Source organism: Gobius niger (assembly GCF_951799975.1).
Source record: "Gobius niger genome assembly, chromosome: 7".
Classification (NCBI taxonomy): Eukaryota; Metazoa; Chordata; class Actinopteri; order Gobiiformes; family Gobiidae; genus Gobius; species Gobius niger.
Window position 1 is genome coordinate 530,218 of NC_136858.1, and position 18,654 is coordinate 548,871.

Sequence of the window (18,654 nt, forward strand, 5' to 3'; positions counted from 1 at the left end):
AAAAACACGGGAAAAGCCTCGGAGACGGAGAAAAAAAAACGATCAGTCCACGGGAAGCGGCGCGGCGTGCGGAGGGCCGAGCATCGCGGTGGCGGCGGTGACGGGGTGATGGGCAGAGGGAGGCCGGAGGGATAAGGAGGAGGAGAGGAGAAGAGGAGGAGGAGGAGGAGGAGGAGGGGGAGGCGGCAGGCAGAGGAAGCCCAGAGAGAGAGGCCTCGGCTGGGGTCGAGCGGCCGCGGCGCTGGGGCTGCTGTGGCGGAGGGGCCTCCCGGGGGACGGAGCGATGATGCTGGAATGAGACAAAAGCACAAACAGTGACGTCAGAGCGGGGAGGGGAGAGAGAGAGGGGAGGAGAGAGAGAGAGAGAGAGAGGGGGGAGGAGAGAGAGAGAGAGAGAGAGGGGGGGAGGAGAGAGAGAGAGGGGAGGAGAGAGAGAGAGAGAGAGAGGGGGGAGGAGAGAGAGAGAGGGGAGGAGAGAGAGAGAGAGGGGGGAGGAGAGAGAGAGAGAGGGGGGAGGAGAGAGAGAAAGAGAGAGAGAGAGAGGGGGGGGAGGGTTTATGGAGGAAGCAGCAAGTCCAATTTCAATGCTCTTTAATGACGAGATACTAGGGCTGCGCTAAACACGCCACGTGATATTCAAATACAATATCGGGAATCGGCTACAAATACTGAACAGATACCAGTTCTGGCTCTCACAGCTATAACCTTTAACCCCTCCTTTAAGTACAGTTTTTTGTTTGTTTTTTAAATTACATTTTTGTCTTTTTTTTGTCAATTTTCTTTTTTCTAATGATTAAATATTTGTCTTTTTTGTCACATTTTTGTCCTTTTTTGTCCTTTTTTTTAATTAAATTTTTGTCATTTTTTGACATTTTTTTGTCAATTTTTAATCATTTTTTGTTACATTTTTGTCAAATTTTTATCAAATTTTTGTCATTTTTTTGTCATTTTTAATTTTTTTTAATTACATTTTTGTCATTTTTTTGTTACATTTTTGTCAAATTGTTTATCACATTTTTGTCATTTTTTTTTTATTATTAAATTTTTGTCATTTTCATTTTTTTGTCACATTTTTGTCATTTTATGTCATTTTTAAAAAAATATAATTTGTCATTTTTTGTCAAATTTTTGTCAATTTTTTATCATTTTTTGTTACATTTTTGTCAAATTTGTATCACATTTTTGTCATTTTTTTGTCATTTTTAATTTTTTTTTTATTAAATTTTTGTCATTTTTTTGTCATTTTTTATTTTTTTTAATTCAATTTTTGTCATTTTTTTGTCAATTTATCAAATTTTTGTCATTTTTTTGTCATTTTTAATTTTTTTTAATTAAATTTTTGTCATTTTTTTGTTACATTTTTGTCACATTTTTTATCACATTTTTGTCATTTTTTTTTTTTTAATTAAATTTTTGTCATTTTCATTTTTTTGTCACATTTTTGTCATTTTTTTCAATGCTCTTTAATGACGAGATACTGGGGCTGCGCTAAACTAGCCACGTGATATTCAAATACAATATCGGGAATCGGCTACAAATACTGAACCGATACCAGTTCTGGCTCTCACAGCTATAACCTTTAACCCCGAAGTACAAATCCAATATTCCACATAGAGCTGACTTTATTACAGACGACACTCCCTAAACCAGAGCTAAACGTCTGCAGTGTTTACAACATACAGGCTAATGATGCTAACGTTGCTAACTAGCCGCTAACAGTTCTGGCGATTCTTACTCTGTTTTATGCCCAGGGGTTTATTCATCTGAAAAACTAACGCAGCGACTAAAAAATCCTCAGAAAATCCAAAATACTAGATGGTTTAAAGAGATAAAGATGTCTCTGACCAGCAGAGGGCAGCACTACATTTGAAGGTCACACAGAAATATTACTTTTTCATTATAATTTAGTTTTTATAAGATTAATATGTGGTTGATTTTTCCTTTTGAAACAGGTGAGTCTTTTCTTGTTTATTTAAAGCAGTACTAAGTGACTCCTGCCCCTAGAGGCCATGAGCGCCACTGCAGGTGTCGTACATGTTGTGTTTTTTACTCATTAATCGTCCGTGAGAGTAAATCCTACGCTGACAGAAAAGACAAAGGGACAGAGGGATATTGTTCATCCAGTTACACAACGGAGATCATTTGTTTCACTCAAACTTGTAAATACTGTTTAAGCGGCGCTAGCCCGCAGTTAGCTTTGCCCGTTAGCCTGTTAGCTTCTTCTTTGCGATTCCATTAGTGTGTATTGGTGACTCCGATCAGATGCAGGAAAGATGCAATTGTGGTTTTCTGGTCAGAGACACCAGGGGGAGCTTAAAGACCCCCCTGTCATCCCATAAACACTTGTATTACCCCCAGAGGGACGGCGGGAAGGATTTATTAAAGGTAAACAAGTTACGGAGTTCTGCTTTAAGACGGGGGTTCAATGTTAAACATGTCATTGGGGGTTCAATGTTAAACATGTCATTGTGCAGATTAGTGGGGTTTTGTTTATTATTTCCAGGTGAAAGTCTAAATGTGAAGAGGCCAAATAGCCCTGTGGTGTCTCCCCTTCAGTGTGATGTGATGTTTCTTTAGTCCAGCCCCCCCGGCGGGACTTCAGTTCAAACCCTCTGAGGCATCGATCTGAACGGGACGCAGTCGTCGGACTCTGACCTTTCGGAGCTGATTGAACTGAAAGGTCAGACGCTCAAATAAATGAAGGAGTTAAATGAACAGACGATGACACGACGGGAGAAACCACTGACAAACAAGAACCGTCGGGTATCGGACCCGCCGTCCATCAAATCTGATCCAATCCGGTACTCTCAAAATGCCCGGATCGATACATACCTAATTGTAACCTTACTTTAATAATAATACATGCTTAACTAGAGGGAAAACTACATTGTTTTAACTAGAGCAGGGGGAGGCAAGTTTGCATCACGGAGGGACAATTTTCATCATGGCCAAAACACCAAGGGCCGACCACACCATTGTAGCCGAAAGTTAAGAACCATTTTCTGTAAATGCCAATGTTTTACATCAGTGGTTCTAAAGACGCCATTACCTTGATGACCAGCTACGACCCAAATAAAACTAATTTGTCATATATCGTATAAAATATTGTATTTACCGCTCAAGTTTTTATTGAAGAAGCCTTAGATTTGCATTTAAGACTGAAATTAAGATCAAAACAACCCGATAACACTAATTCTAACAGACTCCAGTGTGTTTCCGTGTAGTTTCAGATGGAAAATATTGAAAAAAAGTTCCCTGTAGACTCACGACCCACCAGTTGAGAATCACATATGACCAAGTGGGAAGTTTTGCAAGGACATTTAAAAAATACATTATAAACAGACACTATTTCTCTCATTTTTAGAGTACTTCAACAGGTATTTGATCCGAATAATATTGATTGGGGGCCAGAGGTTCTGTGCTGGAGGGCCGGATTTGGCCCCCGGGCCTGACGTTGCCTACCCCTGAACTAGAGGCTATTCAAGAGATAAAAATGTTTTGTTCACTTTTTCATCGCATTTCTGCCACTTTTGTTGTTGTTGCTTTTTCATCACTCTTTAGAATAGAATAGATCAGAAAAAACTTTATTGTCACCCATAACGGTGGCAGAACTGTGCCTTTGGCTTTCTCACACATTCAATACATCGGAATTAGTCTTGTTGTGTGTTTTTGTCACTTTTCCATCACTTCTTAGTCGTGTGTTTTTGTCGCTCTTTTGCCACTTTTTGGCTTTTAAACTGGAGCAAATGTGCTCGGCTCACGTGGGGGTTCAGAGGTTCAAGTTCCAAACACTTTCTCTTCCCTGATGACACGGGTTTATTCCAAATCCTCCAATTGTGAAAGCGACTCAGGGAGAACCACAGAGTAAACCTCTTAACTCCCGCCTGAACCGAGAGGATCCTTTTCCTCACGTCATTACATTTTTTTTCCATCATTTTTTGTTGGGTATTCAACTCATTTTTGTAACTTTTTTGTCATTTTATCCGTACATTTGTTATCACATTTTTGTCACATTTTTGGCTTTTTTTTTGAGTCAAATAAAAAATAAAAAAATAAAAAAAATCTTTTTGGTAATTTTTTGGTCAATTTTTTTTTTTAATTAAATTTTTGACATTTTTTTAATCACATTTTTGGTCATTTTTTTCTCAATTTTTTATTTATTTTGTATTAAAAAAAAAAAAATTGTCACATTTTTGTCCACATTTTTGTCCATTTTTTTTATTTATTATTATTAAATATTTGCCTTTTTTTGTCACATTTTTGTCATTTTTTGGTCAATTTTTTGTACATTTAAAAAAAAAAAATGTCTTTTTTGTCACATTTTTGTCATTTTTTTCGTCCATTTTTTGTCAATTTCTTGTGACATTTTTGCCACTTTTTCATAAATTTTTTGACAATTTTTATCACATTTTCGTCACATTTTTTGTCATTTTTTTGTCATTTTTTTGGTCAAATATTTATCACATTTTGTCTCTTTTTTTTTGTCTCTTTTTTTTTTTTTGGTCAATTTTCTATAAAATTTTGGTCATTTTTTGGTCACATTTTTGGAATTTTTTTGTCATTTTTTTTTGTCATTTCTTGTGACATTTTTGTGACATTTTTGCCACTTTTTCATCCATTTTTCGTCCCTTTTTTGTCAATGTTTTGTCATTTTTTTGTCACATTTCCATTTTTTTGGACATGGTGTAAAGCCAAACTGGAGAAAATGTGCTCGGTTCAGGTGGGGGTTAAGGGGTTAAACTGTGTTCTAAATATTCGCGTGTGACCCTTTTATCCGTCTGTAAACTCTTCACATGAACACTAAAACATCTCTATCCTCGTGTCTGTGGAAAGTGTTTCATTTCCTGGTGGTCACCGGTGTGAAAACCCATTTGGAAGAGTTATGTTCTATTCAAATGCTGCAGCTGCGGCCGAGGTGACCAGAGCGAGCGGTTCCAGGATCCTCCGAACGCCAGGGAAATAAAGGCATTTGCATCGGCCCCTTTTTCCATCTTTATTTGAATCGTTTATTTGCAGCTCATTTGAATAAAAGCTCAGCTAGCTTTGTTTAATTTTTGTCACATTTTTTGTTGAATTTTTGTTATTTTTTTGGTTGAATATTTGTCATTTTTTTGTTGAATTTTTGTCATTTTTTGTTGAATTTTTGTCACATTTTGTTGAATTTTTGTCATTTTTTGGTTGAATTTTTGTCATTTTTTTGTTGAATTTTTGTCACATTTTTGTTGAATATTTGTCATTTTTTTGTTGAATTTTTGTCATTTTTTTGTTGAATTTTTGTCACATTTTGTTGAATTTCTGTCATTTTTTGGTTGAATTTTTGTCACATTTTTGTTGAATTTTTGTTACATTTTTGTTGAATTTTTGTCACATTTTTGGTTGAGTTTTTATCACATTTTTGTTGATTTTCTGTCATTTTTTTTTGTTGAATTTTTGTCATTTTGTTGTTGAATTTTTTTTTCACATTTTTGTCACTTTTTTGTTGCATTTTTGTCACTTTTTTGTTGAATTTTTGTCATTTTTTTGTGGAATTTTTGTCACTTTTTGTCGCATTTACATCCTTGTTTTCTTCTCATTTTTTGTGGCTGTTTTGGTGCTTTTTTCCCAAGAACCTTTTTGATTAGGGTAAAGCCAAACTGGAGAAAATGTGATCCGTTCAGGTGGGAGTTAAGCGGTTAACAACCCGAGTTCAGCTTTACCCAAATCTAAACGGTCACAGCCTAAGGGCCAGTGTTACGCCTCATTTGAACAGTGGTGGAAGAAGTACTCAAAAAGAGGAACTAAACCAGGAACTAAACCAGGTCTAAAGTGGGACTAGACCAAAGAGAGGTCACTTTCAAAATAAAATACTTTTAATCCAATTCATAAATGTAGTGGAGTAAAAGTAAAAAGTATCATCATAAAATGTACTTTTGTAAAAGAAGCTGTAAAATAACTTTTTACTTTATTTTCCACCACTGCATTTGAAAGCTAAGACCAATAAACTCATCTAAATGGATCTTTTTCCTCGCATTTGTGCTGCGTCGTCGTCACTTTTTCTCATCACATTTTTTGTCGCTTTTTCGTAATTTTTTTTTCACATTTTCATCATATTTTTGTCACTTTTTTCTTCACATTTTTGTCACTTTTTTGTCACATTTTCATATTTTTTCTGTCACTTTTTTGTGATTTTTTGTCAATTTTTCGTCACATTTTTTGTCACATTTTTGTCGCTATTCCGTAATTTTTTGTAATTTTTTTTCACATTCTCATCATATTTTTGTCACTTTTTTCTTCACATTTTTCATCATTTTATGTATTTTTTTGGTCACTTTTTCATATTTTTTTTGTCACTTTTTTGTCACTTTTTCATATTTTTTTTGTCACTTTTTTGTAATTTTTTGTCACTTTTTCGTCATTTTTTTTGTCACATTTTTGTTGCTTTTCCGTAATTTTATGTAATTTTTTGTCACTTTTTCTTCACATTTTTGTCACATTTTTGTCACTTTTTCATAATTTTTCTGTCATGTTATTTACCCTCCCTTTGTTGCATGTTCATCTCATTTTTGTCGCTCTTTTCGACACTTTTTTCAAACGGAGCTCTCTTAGATTTGGGTAAAACCGCACCGGAGAACACGTGCTCGGCTCATGTGGGGGTAAAGAGGTTAAGTTTTAACTCAGTCTCTGATTAAAGGCTCTTTCTTGATCATTTTTAGCACAATTTTGTTCATTTTGGAGACAATGTCCAAACCTGGGACCTCCATAAAAAAAACAGCTCCATTTTAATCAGTCTTATTTCACAAAACAACTCGCCTCTGAACTGTTTTACACAGTTTAATCTTTATAAGAAAAACAACATGACTTTCCTCATATGTGTTTGTTATTGATGCCAAACACAGACTAAAGATGTTTATCTAAAGTTGACACAGTGACTTTTACATCACATATAAACTCTAAAACATCATTATCATTTCAAATATCTAAAATTTAAAGTTAATATTAATAATAACGCGTTTTATTGTTTTGAAGTACAAAGAAACTGCCTCTTTAGCAAAAAAAACTAAACAAAAAACAAACATCTGTGCCATTTTTAGCATGAAAATGAAGATATTTGCTGTAAAAAACAAAGGGAGACTTTACGCTTTAAAGTGTATTTATGCTGACGTTGATTTGAGAAAGAAAATTCAATGCATTTGTTTTTAAAAATGACTTAAAAAGCAGCAAAACTTCAATGTGCGGTCTCCCCATTAAAAGCTATGGAGCGTTAGCCTCGTTAGCGCCTCTGCTAACAGGCTGAAGTTTGTTAAAAGTGGGATTAGCGCGGGATAAGGTGAGGGTTTCGGAGCGGGGGCTTAGCGCGGGGGTTCAGGGGGGGTTTGGCTTACCTTAAAGCGGGATGAAGCGCGTGGGATCCGCGTGAGGAGCGGGCATTTCCCCCGGAGCTGCTGAACATGTGTCGGTGCAGCGGCAGAGGGACGCGCTGCTGGAGACGTGTCTGTCTGTTAGCCTGTTAGCATGTTAGCTCGCGGTTAGCTCCGCTGTTAGCCACGCGCTCTGCTAGCCGCGAGGGGGCGCTGTGTCCCAGGTCAATGATAATAATAATCATGATCATATTCATAACCATAATAATGATGATACAAAAAATACTAAAAATAATAATACAAAAAAATATTTAAAAAATAAAATGATAATAATAAAATAATAACAAAATAATGACAAAGATGATACAAAATAATAATAATAATAATAATAATAATAATAATAATAATAATAATAACACAAAATAAATACAAAAATAATAACTAAAATAATGATGATGCAAAAAACACAAAAAATAATAATAATGAAATTAATAATAAAAAAATAATAATAAAAATAATGATGATAAAAATAAGAATAATAAAAACTATAATTATACAAAATAATAATACAAATAAAATAATTATAAATGATAACAATAAAAAATGTAATTAAAAAAATACAATAATAATAATACAAAAAAATAAAAGTCATAAAATAATATTAACAAAAATTAAAAAATTATATAAAAATGATAATAATCATGATCATACCATAATAATGATGATACTAAAAACAATAATAAAAAATAATACAAAAAAATAATTATAATAAAAAAAATAATAATAACAAAAATAATGATGATGCAAAAAAACACTAAAAAATAATACAATTAATAATAAAATAATAATAATAATAATAAAAACATAAACAAAACAATAATAACAATAATAATAATACAAATTATAATATACAAAAAATTTAACAAAATAATAATAGTAATAAAATAATCATAAACAATAAAAAATATAATTAAAAAATACAATAATAATAATACAAAAACAAAACAAAAAAAGTCAAAAAATAATAATGATAAAATCTTTTATTATTATTTTATTATTATTTCCTGGCTAGCTCTAACCTCTCGACTCCCACATGAGCCGAGCACATTTTCTCCAGTTTGGTTTCACACAAACCTAAAGCTTCTTGAATAAAGCATCAAAACAGCGACAAAAATGTGACAAAAAGATTGAATATTACGTTCTTTTGGGTCCAGGGTGTTTTCTCTAATGAACGACGTTCAACGTCGGTGATTGGAAAAAACCAGAAGAGGTCTTGGAGCGCCATCTACTGGTGGAAGGCAGGAAGCAGGAAAACCGGATCATTAACCTCTTAACCCCCGCCTGAACCGAGCACATTTTCTGCAGTTTGACTTGTAGTTCTTGGCTTTCAAATGAGAAGTTTCACTGGAATATAATGGAAGAGTTTGACAGCATTTTGTAAGATTTCCTCCAACATGGCGGCTCCTTCACCTCGCAGACTGAAAAACCATGATGTGAAGTCACAGCTACGCTTCGACTCGACCAGTGTGGGGGAAACGTTTTACAAAAGTATATATATATGACTTTTTTCAATAACTAAGGGATATAACATATTACTTAGACAAAATACAGGAATGTTTTAGTCATTGCAACTCAAATAACTGAAGCTACAAGTGCGTTAAAATGTTAAAATGTATTAACGAAAAAAAAGCCAAATAACAGACTGTATAAGCTTCAGAGGTAGCAGACGTCAAACAAAACCGAGAGAATGAGTTACAGAAAAGTAAAACTGTTACTGCAGTTTCGCTCAGTGACATTAGTACTATTTTTGTTTTATATTTTCCATATTTTTTGTCATTTTTTGGTCATTTATTGTCATTTTTTCATGACAATTTTTTTTTTTATCACATATGACATTTTTGTCATATTTTTGTCATTTTTTGTCACATTTTTGTCACATTTTTGTCACATTTTTGTCATATTTTTTTATAAAATTTTTGTCACATTTTTGTCATATTTTTGTCATTTTTTCGTCAATTTTTCATCACATGTTGGTCACATTTTTGTCACATTTTTGTCATTTTTTTGTCACGTTTTTGTCATTTTTTTATCACATTTTTGTCACATTTTAGTCATTTTTTGGTCACATTTTTGTCATTTTTTTATCATATTTTTGTCATTTTTTTGTCAATTTTTCATCACATGTTGGTCACATTTTTGGTCACATTTTTGTCATTTTTTTGTCACTTTTTTGTCATATTTTTGTCATTTTTTAATCACATTTTTATCACATTTTTGTCAGCTTTTGTCATTTTTTTGGTCACATTTTTGTCATTTTTTGTTATGTTTTTGTCATTTTTTTTTATCACATTTTTGTCATATTTTTGTCATTTTTTTGTCAATTTTTCATCACATGTTGGTCACATTTTTGTCATTTTTTTGTCACATTTTTGTCATATTTTTGTCATTTTTTAGTCACATTTTTATCACACTTTTGTCACATTTTGTCATTTTTTTGTCATATTTTTGTCATTTTTTTGTCATATTTTGGTCATTTTTTGGCAAATTTCTTGTGACATTTTTGCCACTTTTTTTATCAATTCTTCGTCACTTTTTTGTCACATTTCCATCATTGTTTTCGTCTCAGTTTTGTTGCTTTTTTCACAGCTTTTTTCCAGAAGCTTTTGGACTGGGGTAAGGGTTAAGGGGTTAAAGTCACTTTCCCAACACTGCACACGACACACACAACATTTACACAACTCTCTTTTTATTCACAAAATACACTCAATTCTCTTTGGTCCAAAATACAGAGTTTTTCCAGAAAACGACAGTTTATCACAGCGATGGAAAAGGCACAATAAAAACACAGAACAAGAGCAGAAACTCCTCTGTGCCTTTGCTCGTATCAGCACATTTTAAAGTCTGAATTAACGTGCATGATTGCATAATCAGGTTCATAAAGGAGGAATTTTCTTCAGTGCAATAATTAATCAGAGCTAAGGTTCGCTCGACAAGTGTTTTGTCTTTAAAGGAAGTTTCTTTCTCGTTTCTTTTCAAATAAGTGACGTGTAGGAGCCACTTTGACTGTCCTGTGTGTGAGTGTGGTTAAGGAGACACACCTGGTATTAAGATCAGAAGGTGCAGAGGAGACATGATGTTTGACCGTGACTATGGAGTTCTTTGTTTTGATATAAAGGCAAAGATGAGCTGAATAAATCCATCTGTAAAACCTCCACTGGACTCTCCTGGTGCTTTGGGAGAAACTTAAAGGAACAGGCCACCGTTTTTACATACTGAGATATGTTCTTACCTGAGCTTTGACGAGTTCTTTAGGACCTGTCTGATCTTCCCCCGTGCATTCAGTCACGTAAACACAGCGCAGACGACGTTAGCATTTAGCCTCTCCCTCTCTCCTCTATAAGCTCCAAAACAGGTCAAGATAGAAGCTATAGATAGATGCCAAACTACTCCTGGTATTATTACGCCTTACAATATAGTCCCCCTTTTATCCGCTTAGAAAATCCACATTGTTTAATTTTGTGTAATTATACTTTGTAGTGGAACACTTCACGTAACCATATTTAAATAGGGAAAACGTGGAAGAGCTTGGTAGCTTCTATCTTGACCTGTTTTGGAGCTATAGAGGAGAGAGGGAGAGGCTAAATGCTAACGTCGTCTGCGCTGTGTTTACGTGACTGAAGATCAGACAGGTCCTAAAGAACTCGTCAAAGCTCAGGTAAGAACATATCTCAGTGTGTAGAAACGGTGGGCTGTTCCTTTAAGGATCTTCTGTGGACCTTCTACCAATACTGGTCATTAGCACAGGGTTATTTAGCCGCTACATGATCCAAATGTCAAAGAAAAATACGGATGCTCCTCTGTTTTGTGGCTCTGCTGTTTATGACACAGATTTAGTATCAAAGTATTGTTTAAGTATCGTTTTAATGGAGCGGTTTCCTGAGCTGTTAGTTTGATCTGTTTCCTGTAGGTGTGAGCGTGTGGTGGAGATGTTTCCTGGTTTGTCACAGAAGGTCAGTCACTTTGCTTCTTGGTGGAATCTGCAAAAACAAAGTGAGTCTGAAACAGGTTTGACTGAATCACAGGAGCTGAAACCGTGATGTTCCTCACCTGCAGAACGTCCAGGAGGATCTGCTCAGGCGCGAGAAACGGCCTTCAGGACCAGACTGACCACGGTGACCACGGCGACCACGGCGACCACGGTGACCACGGTGACCACGGCGACCACGGCGACCACGGCGACCACGGAGAGCGCGTGGTCCGGCTCAGAGTCCGGCTGTCGGGCAGAGAACGAGGCTCACATCTCAGTCTCTCAGTGATCTTTAAAGCGTGGTCCTCACCTGCTCGTCTTGTTCTGGAGTGTCCACGAGTCTCACCATCATCACCGTCATCATCATCAGCACCAGGACACTTCTGTTCATCAGCCTCATGTTGGAGACGCTCTGAGGAGACACGCACTTTACAACAGGAGCCATTACACCACTGCAATTGGTGAGGAGCACGTTTGTGATCACAGCAGACTTTATGATAAGTTCAAAAAAGACATTGATACGTCCTGCTCCGTTTGCTCTGCGCTGCCTGAAACAGTCCCCCACCTCTTTTAGTATTGTCACTACACCAAAACCTATTGGAAAGATGTATCAAAATTCATATACAACAAACTACATCTTAACCTAAATCTATTGTATGAACATATCATCTTTGGATGCTTCAATAGAATACAAGATACAGACAAAGACATTTTTTTGTCACTTTTCGGTTGAACTTTTGTCACTTTTTTGTCACATTTTTGTCACATTTTTGTTGAATTTTTGTCACATTTTTGTCACATTTTTGTTGAATTTTTGTTGAATTTTTGTTGAATTTTTGTTGAATTTTTGTTGAATTTTTGTTGAATTTTGTCACATTTTTGTCAAATTTTTGTCACATTTTTGTCAAATTTTTGTCACATTTTTGTCACTTTTTTGTTGAATTTTTGTCATTTTTTGTCACATTTTTGTTGAATTTTTGTTGAATTTTTGTCACATTTTTGTCACATTTCTGTCACATTTTTTTTTAATTTTTGTTGAATTTTTGTTGAATTTTGGCACATTTTTGTCAAATTTTTGTTACATTTTTGTCACTTTTTTGTCACTTTTTTGTCACTTTTTTGTCAAATTTTTGTCAAATTTTTGTCATTTTTTTGTCATTTTTTTGTCATTTTTTTGTTGAATTTTTTTCACATTTTTGTTGAATTTTTGTCAAATTTTTGTTGGATTTTTGTTGAATTTTTGTCACATTTTTGTTGAATTTTTGTCACATTTTTGTTGAATTTTGTTGAATATTTGACATTTTTGTTGAATTTTTTGTCACATTTTTGTTGAATTTGTCATTTTTTTGTCACATTTTTGTCATTTTTTTGTCAAATTTTTGTTGAATTTTTGTCACTTTTTGTTGAATTTTTGTTGAATTTTTGTCACATTTTTGTTGAATTTTTGTTGAATTTTTTTGGAATTTTTGTCACATTTTTGTCACTTTTTGTTGAATTTTTGTCACATTTTTGTTGAATTTTTGTCACATTTTTGTCACTTTTTGTTGAATTTTTGTCACATTTTTGTTGTGAATTTTTGTCACATTTTTGTCACTTTTTTGTTGAATTTTTGTCACATTTTTGTTGAATTTTGTGTCACATTTTTGTCAATTTTTTGTTGAATTTTTGGCACTTTCTATTGAATTTTTGTTGAATTTTTGTCACATTTTTGTTGAATTTTTGTCACATTTTTGTCACATTTTTGTCACATTTTTGTTGAATTTTTGTCACATTTTTGTCACATTTTTGTCACATTTTTGTCACATTTTGTTGAATATTTGACATTTTTGTTGAATTTTTTGTCACATTTTTGTCACTTTTTTGTTGAATTTTTGTCATTTTTTTGTCACTTTTATGTTGAATTTTTGTCATTTTTTTTGTCAAATTTGTGTTGAATTTTTGTCACATTTTTGTCACTTTTTGTTGAATTTTTGTCACATTTTTGTTGAATTTTTTTGTCACATTTTTGTCACATTTTTGTCAAATTTTTGTTGAATTTTTGTCACATTTTTGTCAATTTTTTTTTAATTTTTGTCACATTTTTGTTGAATTTTTGTCACTTTTTGTTGAATTTTTGTCACATTTTTGTCAATTTTTTTTTAATTTTTGTCACATTTTTGTTGAATTTTTGTCACATTTTGTTGAATATTTGACATTTTTGTTGAATTTTTTGTCACATTTTTGTCACTTTTTTGTTGAATTTTTGTCATTTTTTTGTCACTTTTATGTTGAATTTTTGTCATTTTTTTTGTCAAATTTGTGTTGAATTTTTGTCACATTTTTGTCACTTTTTGTTGAATTTTTGTCACATTTTTGTTGAATTTTTTTGTCACATTTTTGTCACATTTTTGTCAATTTTTTGTTGAATTTTTGTCACATTTTTGTCAATTTTTTTTTAATTTTTGTCACATTTTTGTTGAATTTTTGTCACTTTTTGTTGAATTTTTGTCACATTTTTGTTGAATTTCCGTCACATTTTTGTCACTTTTTTGTTGAATTTTTGTTAAATTTTTGTCACATTTTTGTTTAATTTTTGTCACATTTTTGTCACTTTTTGTTGAATTTTTGTCACATTTTTGTTGAATTTTTGTTGAATTTTTGTCACATTTTTGTCACATTTTTGTTGAATTTTGTTGAATATTTGACATTTTTGTTGAATTTTTTGTCACATTTTTGTTGAATTTGTCATTTTTTTGTCACATTTTTGTCACATTTTTGTCACATTTTTGTCACATTTTTGTCACTTTTTGTTGATTTTTTGTTGAATTTTTGTCACATTTTTGTTGAATTTGTGTCACACTTTTTGTCACTTTTTGTAGAATTTTTTGTCACATTTTTGTTGAATTTGTCATTTTTTTGTCAAATTTTTGTTGAATTTTTGTCATTTTTTTGTCACATTTTTGTCACATTTTTGTCAATTTTTTGTTGAATTTTTGTCACTTTTTGTTGAATTTTTGTTGAATTTTTGTCACATTTTTGTTGAATTTGTCACTTTTTGTCACTTTTTGTAGAATTTTTGTCACATTTTTGTTGAATTTTTGTCACATTTTTGTCACTTTTTTGTTGAATTTTTGTCACATTTTTGTTGAATTTTTTTGTCACATTTTTGTCAAATTGTTGTTGAATTTTTGTCACATTTTTGTCAAATTTTTGTTGAATTTTTGTCACATTTTTGTTGTATTTTTGTCACATTTTTGTTGATTTTTTGTCACTTTTGTTGAATTTTTGTAACATTTTTGTTGAATTTTTGTCACATTTTTGTCACTTTTTTGTTGAAATTTTGTCATTTTTTTGTCACATTTTTGTCACATTTTTGTCACATTTTTGTCACTTTTTGTTGAATTTTTGTCACATTTTTGTTGAATTTTTGTCACATTTTTGTCACTTTTTTGTTGAATTTTTGTCACATTTTTGTTGAATTTTTTTGTCACATTTTTGTCAAATTTTTGTTGAATTTTTGTCACATTTTTGTCAATTTTTTGTTTAATTTTTGTCACATTTTTGTTGTATTTTTGTCACATTTTTGTTTAATTTTTGTCACTTTTGTTGAATTTTTGTAACATTTTTGTTGAATTTCTGTCACATTTTTGTCACATTTTTGTCACTTTTTTGTTGAAATTTTGTCATTTTTTTGTCACATTTTTGTCAAATTTTTGTCACATTTTTGTCACTTTTTGTTGAATTTTTGTCACATTTTTGTTGAATTTTTGTCATTTTTTTGTCACATTTTTGTCACATTTTTGTCAAATTTTTGTTGAATTTTTGTCACTTTTTGTTGAATTTTTGTTGAATTTTTGTCACATTTTTGTTGAATTTGTGTCACACTTTTTGTCACTTTTTGTAGAATTTTTGTCACATTTTTGTTGAATTTTTTTGTCACATTTTTGTCACATTTTTGTTGAATTTTTTTGTCACATTTTTGTCACTTTTTGTTGAATTTTTGTCACATTTTTGTTGAATTTTTTTGTCACATTTTTGTCACATTTTTGTCAAATTTTTGTTGAATTTTTGTCACATTTTTGTCAATTTTTTTTTAATTTTTGTCACATTTTTGTTGAATTTTTGTCACTTTTTGTTGAATTTTTGTCACATTTTTGTTGAATTTTTGTCACATTTTTGTTGAATTTCCGTCACATTTTTGTCACTTTTTTGTTGAATTTTTGTTAAATTTTTGTCACATTTTTGTTTAATTTTTGTCACATTTTTGTCACTTTTTGTTGAATTTTTGTCACATTTTTGTTGAATTTTTGTTGAATTTTTGTTGAATTTTTGTCACATTTTTGTCACATTTTTGTTGAATTTTGTTGAATATTTGACATTTTTGTTGAATTTTTTGTCACATTTTTGTCACATTTTTGTCACATTTTTGTCACTTTTTGTTGAATTTTTGTTGAATTTTTGTCACATTTTTGTTGAATTTTTGTTGAATTTTTGTTGAATTTTTGTCACATTTTTGTCACATTTTTGTTGAATTTTGTTGAATATTTGACATTTTTGTTGAATTTTTTGTCACATTTTTGTCACATTTTTGTCACATTTTTGTCACTTTTTGTTGAATTTTTGTTGAATTTTTGTCACATTTTTGTTGAATTTGTGTCACACTTTTTGTCACTTTTTGTAGAATTTTTTGTCACATTTTTGTTGAATTTGTCATTTTTTTGTCAAATTTTTGTTGAATTTTTGTCATTTTTTTGTCACATTTTTGTCACATTTTTGTCAATTTTTTGTTGAATTTTTGTCACTTTTTGTTGAATTTTTGTTGAATTTTTGTCACATTTTTGTTGAATTTGTCACTTTTTGTCACTTTTTGTAGAATTTTTGTCACATTTTTGTTGAATTTTTGTCACATTTTTGTCACTTTTTTGTTGAATTTTTGTCACATTTTTGTTGAATTTTTTTGTCACATTTTTGTCAAATTGTTGTTGAATTTTTGTCACATTTTTGTCAAATTTTTGTTGAATTTTTGTCACATTTTTGTTGTATTTTTGTCACATTTTTGTTGATTTTTTGTCACTTTTGTTGAATTTTTGTAACATTTTTGTTGAATTTCTGTCACATTTTTGTCACATTTTTGTCACTTTTTTGTTGAAATTTTGTCATTTTTTTGTCACATTTTTGTCACATTTTTGTCACATTTTTGTCACTTTTTGTTGAATTTTTGTCACATTTTTGTTGAATTTTTGTCACATTTTTGTCACTTTTTTGTTGAATTTTTGTCACATTTTTGTTGAATTTTTTTGTCACATTTTTGTCAAATTTTTGTTGAATTTTTGTCACATTTTTGTCAATTTTTTGTTTAATTTTTGTCACATTTTTGTTGTATTTTTGTCACATTTTTGTTGAATTTTTGTCACTTTTGTTGAATTTTTGTAACATTTTTGTTGAATTTGTGTCACACTTTTTGTCACTTTTTGTAGAATTTTTTGTCACATTTTTGTTGAATTTGTCATTTTTTTGTCAAATTTTTGTTGAATTTTTGTCATTTTTTTGTCACATTTTTGTCACATTTTTGTCAATTTTTTGTTGAATTTTTGTCACTTTTTGTTGAATTTTTGTTGAATTTTTGTCACATTTTTGTTGAATTTGTCACTTTTTGTCACTTTTTGTAGAATTTTTGTCACATTTTTGTTGAATTTTTGTCACATTTTTGTCACTTTTTTGTTGAATTTTTGTCACATTTTTGTTGAATTTTTTTGTCACATTTTTGTCAAATTGTTGTTGAATTTTTGTCACATTTTTGTCAAATTTTTGTTGAATTTTTGTCACATTTTTGTTGTATTTTTGTCACATTTTTGTTGATTTTTTGTCACTTTTGTTGAATTTTTGTAACATTTTTGTTGAATTTTTGTCACATTTTTGTCACTTTTTTGTTGAAATTTTGTCATTTTTTTGTCACATTTTTGTCACATTTTTGTCACATTTTTGTCACTTTTTGTTGAATTTTTGTCACATTTTTGTTGAATTTTTGTCACATTTTTGTCACTTTTTTGTTGAATTTTTGTCACATTTTTGTTGAATTTTTTTGTCACATTTTTGTCAAATTTTTGTTGAATTTTTGTCACATTTTTGTCAATTTTTTGTTTAATTTTTGTCACATTTTTGTTGTATTTTTGTCACATTTTTGTTTAATTTTTGTCACTTTTGTTGAATTTTTGTAACATTTTTGTTGAATTTCTGTCACATTTTTGTCACATTTTTGTCACTTTTTTGTTGAAATTTTGTCATTTTTTTGTCACATTTTTGTCAAATTTTTGTCACATTTTTGTCACTTTTTGTTGAATTTTTGTCACATTTTTGTTGAATTTTTGTCATTTTTTTGTCACATTTTTGTCACATTTTTGTCAAATTTTTGTTGAATTTTTGTCACTTTTTGTTGAATTTTTGTTGAATTTTTGTTGTATTTTTGTCACATTTTTGTTGATTTTTTGTCATTTTTGTAACATTTTTGTTGAATTTCTGTCACATTTTTGTCACATTTTTGTCACTTTTTTGTTGAAATTTTGTCATTTTTTTGTCACATTTTTGTCACATTTTTGTCACATTTTTGTCACTTTTTGTTGAATTTTTGTCACATTTTTGTTGAATTTTTGTCACATTTTTGTCACTTTTTTGTTGAATTTTTGTCACATTTTTGTTGAATTTTTTTGTCACATTTTTGTCAAATTTTTGTTGAATTTTTGTCACATTTTTGTCAATTTTTTGTTTAATTTTTGTCACATTTTTGTTGTATTTTTGTCACATTTTTGTTGAATTTTTGTCACTTTTGTTGAATTTTTGTAACATTTTTGTTGAATTTGTGTCACACTTTTTGTCACTTTTTGTAGAATTTTTTGTCACATTTTTGTTGAATTTGTCATTTTTTTGTCAAATTTTTGTTGAATTTTTGTCATTTTTTTGTCACATTTTTGTCACATTTTTGTCAATTTTTTGTTGAATTTTTGTCACTTTTTGTTGAATTTTTGTTGAATTTTTGTCACATTTTTGTTGAATTTGTCACTTTTTGTCACTTTTTGTAGAATTTTTGTCACATTTTTGTTGAATTTTTGTCACATTTTTGTCACTTTTTTGTTGAATTTTTGTCACATTTTTGTTGAATTTTTTTGTCACATTTTTGTCAAATTGTTGTTGAATTTTTGTCACATTTTTGTCAAATTTTTGTTGAATTTTTGTCACATTTTTGTTGTATTTTTGTCACATTTTTGTTGATTTTTTGTCACTTTTGTTGAATTTTTGTAACATTTTTGTTGAATT